Here is a 7335-nt window from a genome sequence, read left to right as displayed (position 1 = left end):
TTTTTCCCTATTAGTGAATTTCCCTGCTTTTTAATCCGGGAGGTAAGAAATGGGATCCTGTGCAAGTTTGCTGAGAATGAATTGATCATTTGCATGCTTATTGAGTTCAGTGGTATTTACTCCCCTGCAATAACGCTTAGGATAGGTAAAACTGACCACAGGGGATGAGGGGAGGAAACACAGAGGGGAGGACTGGCATGGGAGCAAGCAGGATGGGGAGGGGAGAAGGACAGGTTTGATCATTTGCATGTTTACTGAATTCAGTGTGATTTACTTCTCTGCAATCATGCTTAGGAGGATAAGGAAAACTGACTGGGGGGAGGGAGGAACGGCTGGAGTGGGCAGGGGAGAAGGAAGAGGGGAGGGGAGGAGGAAAGTAGAGGGGAAGGAGGGGAAAAAGCAGGTCTGATTATTTGCATGCTTATTTGAGGTCAATCTGTGTGAATTACCTCTAGAGGCTTTTTGGTTTTCCTCTCACTTTTCTTTGGAAATTTTGGCTTCACGCTTTTCGTTTTAATACAGCACACGCAAGTCTGTGTACAATTGCATTGTTTCATCATAATGCCTCTTGCCAGATTCTCTTTCTCTAGAGCAGTAACTCTGGCTAAACTTGCGTGTCCCATTCTTCTATGCCAAGTATGTAAGCATTGAGAATCATTGGTTTCCTTGACCACAGTTGCATGCATAGGTTCCAAGCAATCAAGAACTAAAAGTCCATTTTCCACCTTTGCAGTGCAACTTATTACTCCTTTACTTAGAACATGACAAAATTCTCTATTTATATGGAGTTCAGCTCCAAATTGTAACATCCTGGTAACACTGATTAGATTGTCCCTAAAACTTGGAACAAATAAACATTCCTTCAGTTCCACCGATGTTTGTCCATTTGGCACTTTACACAATAATTTCACTGTCCCTTTTCCTTCAGAGAAAATTTCCTCTCCAGACGCTGTCAATATCTTTTGCTTATGATTTTCAAAACTTTTAAACAGACTTCTCTCATTTATTACATGTGAGGTCGATCTTGAGTCCATTAAAAATCTGCCTTTAGGATCACTCTTTCCTTCGTGAGGCACACAGAAGCTAAAATCCTCTTTTTCCGCCTTTCTCTGCCTTTGTTTAAAGGTTTGCCTGGAGGCATCTCTCACTTCAGCTGGCCTCTGTTTAAAGTCAGGCCTTTCTCTCGTCTGCCCCCTATCGCAATTTCTTTGAAAATGGTTTTGAGAGCCACACTCGAAGCACAGACCTGCCTTGGCTCTTTTGTGGATTGGGTTGATGACCCATACGGCTTCCTTTTGTTTGCTTGTCTCTCCCCACAGTAAGGTTTGCTTGCTCAGAGACAGCCTGCATTTCCTTCTTTTCCCTCAAGTCCTGATCCTTTAAATACGACATGATCTGATTCGGGTTTTGTTCAGAATTCTCTAGTACACAGCAAATTAATTTATGATCCTCATTAAGAGAGCTTAAAAGCAATCCTTTCTTTAATTCTTCATCAAGTACTCTGCCACATCTTTCCAATCTTGCTAAACGTTCTGAAAACTTTTCTATGTATTTACTCAGGCTTCCTCTTTCATTAGTTTCTTTCAGAGAAAACAACTCTTTGTACAAATATAAAATATAGCTCTTTTTTCTTGTTACAAACTTCTTCCAGCCTTCCATACATTTGTCTAACATTGCTACAATCTGTACAGATATTCAGAGCTTCATCTGATAGCGCAGAAATAAGCAGAGACTTTACTTTTGCGTGCTTACGTGTCCATGCAGCCCTTGCGTTTGCATCCTCAGCCGAGGGTTCTCTCTCAGTCAGGATTCCTTCCAGCTCTTCTCGGACTTCCGGGAAGGGTGACTTCGCTTGTGCCTGCTTTTGAGACGGGCTCCCGCCTCAAAAGAAGCTTATTCAGATATAAATCAGTCAGAACATTTTTTTTTTGACTGATGAAATTTCTCCCGGGCAGGGAGAAACGTAGAGATCAACCTCAAAAGCCTGTTTTTGTTGGGAGGACTGGATTTCATTAATTTATGAGAAAAGGTCCAGCCAGCAATGCCGGACGGACTTCCGAACAAGCTCTATCTGATTAATGCGATACGTTTATCTTTTCTTCAAAGAGAAAATGGACTAACAGGCAAGCACCCTTCTTTCTATTATTTTTTTTACTTGGTTTAAATTGTTGCAGCAAAAAGAGATTTGTCAAATAAATCAGCTTTAAAGAACTTCTGGGTGAGCTATAACTCTTCTCTGTTATTCACGAAATTAACAGCTTATCTCTGTTTCTATTGCAAAAAGCTGTCCTGGAAGTGCATTCTAAAGATATAAACAGAAGAGGGATTTCTATTCCGAGGAACATTATATTGTCTGGGACTATTCTCTTTTTGGTCTATTTTATTTTGACGAATCTGCTTCTTCACGACGCCACTAACTGTTTTGATGCTGGGAACTAAATTTGTTTTGTGTTCTTGAACATAGAGAGATAAGGCAGGCTACTCTGTTTATACTGTGATGTCATCAAGCCTGGAATATTAACCCAATTGTTGCTGAAATAAGAAGTGGTTCTTCTTTATTTTTGTTTTGTTTTGTTTTCGTGGTTTTAAAAATGGCAATCAAGAAAGTGGCTGAGAATCTGGAAGTAATTATGTTTCAGAAAATAATGGATGAGATTGAGATAACGAAACAAACCCTGCAACAGGGCAGTAAGGAGCTGAAAATTGAACTGAGCAAAATGACGCAGGAGCTTAAAGAAATAGGGGATCCTGTGAGAGAGGAGAATGAGATCAGAGATGAGAAAAGAAAAAATAAAGGGAAGATACAAGCCCTGGAGATTGGAACAAATGTGGAATTGGAAAAAGATCTGGAGTTTATGGATATTAGAAATAAAATCTACTGTTTGGAATTTAACGTTATCTCTGAAGAAATTAATGAAGATATTAGAGATAAAGTTATCAATGGCTTGGATAATCTTCTGGACTGGAATGACGTGATGGAGCTTGATATAGAGAAAATCTGTGGTATTAACTGCAGCCATGTGACAATGGAAAAACTCTCAAGAGATGAGCCAGTGCATTTTGTAAAAAAGAAGAACACAGATATGACTTTACAACAATATTTCAGCAACTTATTCAGAATTGATGGCAAGAAAATATTTGGGATAGAGGAAATTCCCATCAGACTCTTATTATATGACTAAGGCTATGACAGCAAGATTATTATGGAATACTGATAATGGAAGATTGGACACTGAAATTACTGGACTTAACAGGACTATTGAAGATGGAAGATGGAATTAATATGGATAATGGAATAATGGCTATTGAAATTATTGGACATAACAGATTTTGATGAGATGGATTAATCGATATGTTTATTTGGACTATGGTTATGACAATAAGATTATTATTATTATTAACGAGATGGATTAATCGACATGTTTATTTGGAGAAAAATTGATAGATATATTTCTTAAAGAATTGAAACCTCTCTTTGACTTTTTGTGGAAAGAATAAAGTAATGTTTATGAGATTTGATGATTAATTAAGATAACTACTGGAGGAAAGTGATTTTATAATATAATTTAAGAGACAGGATTGTTATATATTGTAGACCTACAACTGATTTGATCTGCGACAAATGGGAAGTCAACATTTTATTTTTTTGTTTAATCATTTTTGTTTTGTTTTGTTTTTTGTCTTTGAATGTTTTATGATTTTGTTTTGTATGTTTTATGAAAATTTGAATAAAAATTATTGTAAAAAAAAAAGGATTCCTTCCAGCTCTTCTCCTTCCAGGAGCGCTTTGAACCTTAAATCCCTTAGTTCGAAGTTATCCTTTTCAAGCCTTGGAACACGTCTCTCTAGCAAAGTTACTTCAGCCATCTTTTCAATCTCTGTTCTGCTTTTCTTTCTAACTCAAATTCTCCCTTGTAAATTACACGCAGCACTTTCAGCTTCAGCTACAACTTGCATTCAACTTAGTAGGCTGGGTCCATAACCATTGTTGCGCTGTGTGTAGTTGTGTTGCTTAATTTTGTTTAAAAGCAGCACCACAGCAACGGAGAGTAACAGCAGATGTTGAAATGTGAGTGTGCCAGTGTGTGCGTGTGTTTGCCTAAGAAAGCAGGCTTTTACACTGCAACAGCATCACTGAGACTTAGTAAAATAAGAAAAACTACTTTATTTAGAGAAATACATAGTAGATAGAAAGGCATTGGAGGCATAACTCCCAGGTGTAGGAGTCAGCCCCATGCTCGGAGAGAGAGCAGAGACAAAGGGATGTCTCCTCTCTCCTGGTCAGCCAGAGAAGAAAGGAATGGGAAAGGGCAGAAGGAGGAGGGGCAGGTAAGCTTCCCTAAAGGCGTCACAGTCTAGCGACAGAAGGAAGTCAGTCAGAGCATCACAGGTAAAAGGTAAACAAGCCTATCCATCTGGAGGACCCTAACTCTATCTCCCTTCTGGAGCATAAACAAAAGAACAAAACAGGAGTTGCTCTTGCCCCACTTCCAACACTTAGTGACATGAAATGATACTTGGACCTGCAAGGAATTCATTTTGCTGTATGAGACTGTAGAATATTCAGACAACCTCGGTTGCAGGAAAAGGGGAGAATTGTGGAGATGCAGATATTGAGAAACAGCTAATTGGGCTTGATCCGTGCTGAGATCCTTTGTTTTTGCCTTGGAATGCCAATGTTATTTTTTGTCTTCCTCCCCCCCCTCAGCAGATGATGGGCAGAAGAGTAAGAATTATAGGCAACCACCCATGGTGTCATCACTAACGGCCAGGTGTGAAGCACAAAAAGAGATGCTTGGAAATCATGCGGGCACGAAAACATCTAAAAAAAGCCAGTCAAAGAATGGGAGAAAGAAATCCTCTACTTCTCGGAGTTTGCCTCGCAAAACGCACAGAGGGAAGAAATCATTCAAATGCATGGAATGTGGAAAGTGCTTCAGTGAGAAGAGTGCCCTTACTGTTCACCAAAGAACCCACACAGGGGAGAAGCCATTTGAATGCGTAGAATGTGGAAAAAGCTTTAGTTTGAACGCTCACCTTATTTGTCATAAAAGAGTCCACACAGGGGAGAAGCCATTTAAATGCATGGAGTGTGGAAAGACCTTCAGTCAAGGCACTAGCCTTTCTTTACATCTTAGAACGCACACAGGGGAGAAACCATTTAAATGCATGGAGTGTGGGAAAAGCTTTAGTTTGAACGCTCACCTTATTCGTCATAAAAGAGTCCACACAAGGGAGAAGCCATTTAAATGCATGGAGTGTGGAAAAAGCTTTAGTTTGAATGCTCACCTTATTCGTCATAAAAGAGTCCACACAGGGGAGAAGCCATTTAAATGCATGGAGTGTGGAAAGAGCTTTAGTTTGAATGATCACCTTATTTGTCATAAAAGAGTCCACGCAGGGGAGAAGCCATTTAAATGTATGGAGTGTGGAAAAAGCTTTAGTTTGAATGCTCACCTTATTCGTCATAAAAGAGTCCACACAGGGGACAAGCCATTTGAATGTGTGGAATGTGGAAAGTGCTTCAGTGAGAACCGTACCCTTACTGTACATCAAAGAACCCACACAGGGGAGAAGCCATTTACATGCATGGAGTGTGGAAAAAGCTTTAGTTTTAACTCTAACCTGATTCGTCATAAAAGAGTCCACACAGGGAAGAAGCCATTTAAATGCATGGAGTGTGGAAAGACCTTCAGTCAAGGCACTAGCCTTTCTTTACATCTTAGAACGCACACAGGAGAGAAACCATTTAAATGCATGGAGTGTGGAAAGAGCTTCCGCCAGAGCAATCACCTTAATGTACATCAAAGTACACACACAAAGGAGAAACCCTTCTAATGCAGTGAGTGTGGGAACAGTTTTAGGGTAAGGAGTAACCTTACTATTCCTCAAAGAATACACACATTTAAAGGAATGGAATGTACAACAAACTTCCGTGTGAGCCTTGCTGTACATCTTTAAACCAGAGGACTGATGGAATTTAGGTAGGCTAAGATAGTATTTAGCAATGTTAAGTTTGTAGTTACCTTTAATTTGGGGGCTACAAATATTTAAAGCCCTACATAGCTTGGACCAGGATACCCAAAATATTATCTCACCTGATATATACCAAACTAGTCACTTAGGTCTGCAGCAGAGGGCTTCTTGGCTTATACCATCTCACCAGTAGGTCCATTCTGTATGATGAAGGAACCCAGTAATTAGTGCGGTGGCACCTCCCCTTTGGAACTCTCTGCTGTTACATATCAGACAGGCGGAGTCTATTTTTCTATTTGATGCCTCTTGCAGAGCTTCCTGTTTCCACAAACCTTTTCGGGGGAGATCTTTATCGCAATCTGTATCTGTATTGGATTTAAAAAAATATTTTAATTGTTTTGTGTGAAACTTGTGAAATTGTTCTTATTAGTGGCATTTTTGATATACAATATTTTATGGGAAGCTCTTAATAATTATATATAAAGAATTTAAAAAGCTAATCGTTCTATGTTCTATCCTTCCACTTTACCAGGTGCTTTCATATAGTTTTGCATACTTTTTCAATTTTTTTTATTTTCAGTTTTAAAACTTGTTTTTAAATTATTTTATTTACAGTTTTAATATGTTATTTTGTTTGTAAATCTCTTCAGTACTATACAAATTTTGTTAAATAAATAACTAAATAAAGTTGGTTTCAGTTTATTTGCTCATCTAATCATTGTTTCGCAATACTTTTTATAATGTGGTTTTGATTTTCCTTTGTATTTATGTGGACTATGCTAACATATTTAATAAAGTGTATTATTCACTTGTCTTCTGCTGATGTATTTTAAGTTTATTTTTCGAACTGATTTCACCCTCCGATCATCTGGTCACAGCCCTCTTGTCCAGAGGGGCAAACGAAGTATTTTAAGAGTAATTGGTTTTAACATCTTAATAGTTTAATCCTGTTTTAATGCTGATTTTATATCTTTATATGTTTTATATTTTTATAGGTTCTTAATGATATGTACATTTTTATCTGGAAGCCGCCTTGAGTTCCAGTCTGGAAAACGGGTGGGGTATAAATAAAGATATTAATAATAATAATAATAATAATAATAATAATAATAATAGTAATAATAATAATAATAATAGTAATAATAATAATAATGAAGGACCTCACATTCATCTGGTTCTCATACCAGGAAGGGAGTGAGAATTGGCAGGCAAGGCTCAGCTGCAAACCTGGGTGCAGTCCAGGGGTCTGTTTTGGTTTGTTTGCAGCCCTTGAAAGCAAAGGCATCAGGCAGAAAGGCCTCTTAGGCAGAAAGGACCCCGGAAGGGGAAGAGCTGGAAAGGCCAGGCGGTCTGGCCCAG

At 38.5% G+C, this 7335-nt stretch overlaps 1 pseudogene; it reads left to right on the top strand.

Moving 5' to 3' along the window:
• The first annotated feature begins 4917 nt into the window (after nucleotides 1-4917).
• On the top strand, nucleotides 4918-6427 carry LOC133379085 (zinc finger protein 239-like; annotated as a pseudogene).
• The last annotated feature ends 908 nt before the right edge of the window (nucleotides 6428-7335 follow it).

The sequence above is a fragment of the Rhineura floridana genome, chromosome 3, assembly GCF_030035675.1.
Source record: "Rhineura floridana isolate rRhiFlo1 chromosome 3, rRhiFlo1.hap2, whole genome shotgun sequence".
NCBI classification, from domain to species: Eukaryota; Metazoa; Chordata; class Lepidosauria; order Squamata; family Rhineuridae; genus Rhineura; species Rhineura floridana.
Note: the sequence above shows the minus strand (reverse complement) of the source record. Positions and strands in the feature narration are given on the sequence as shown.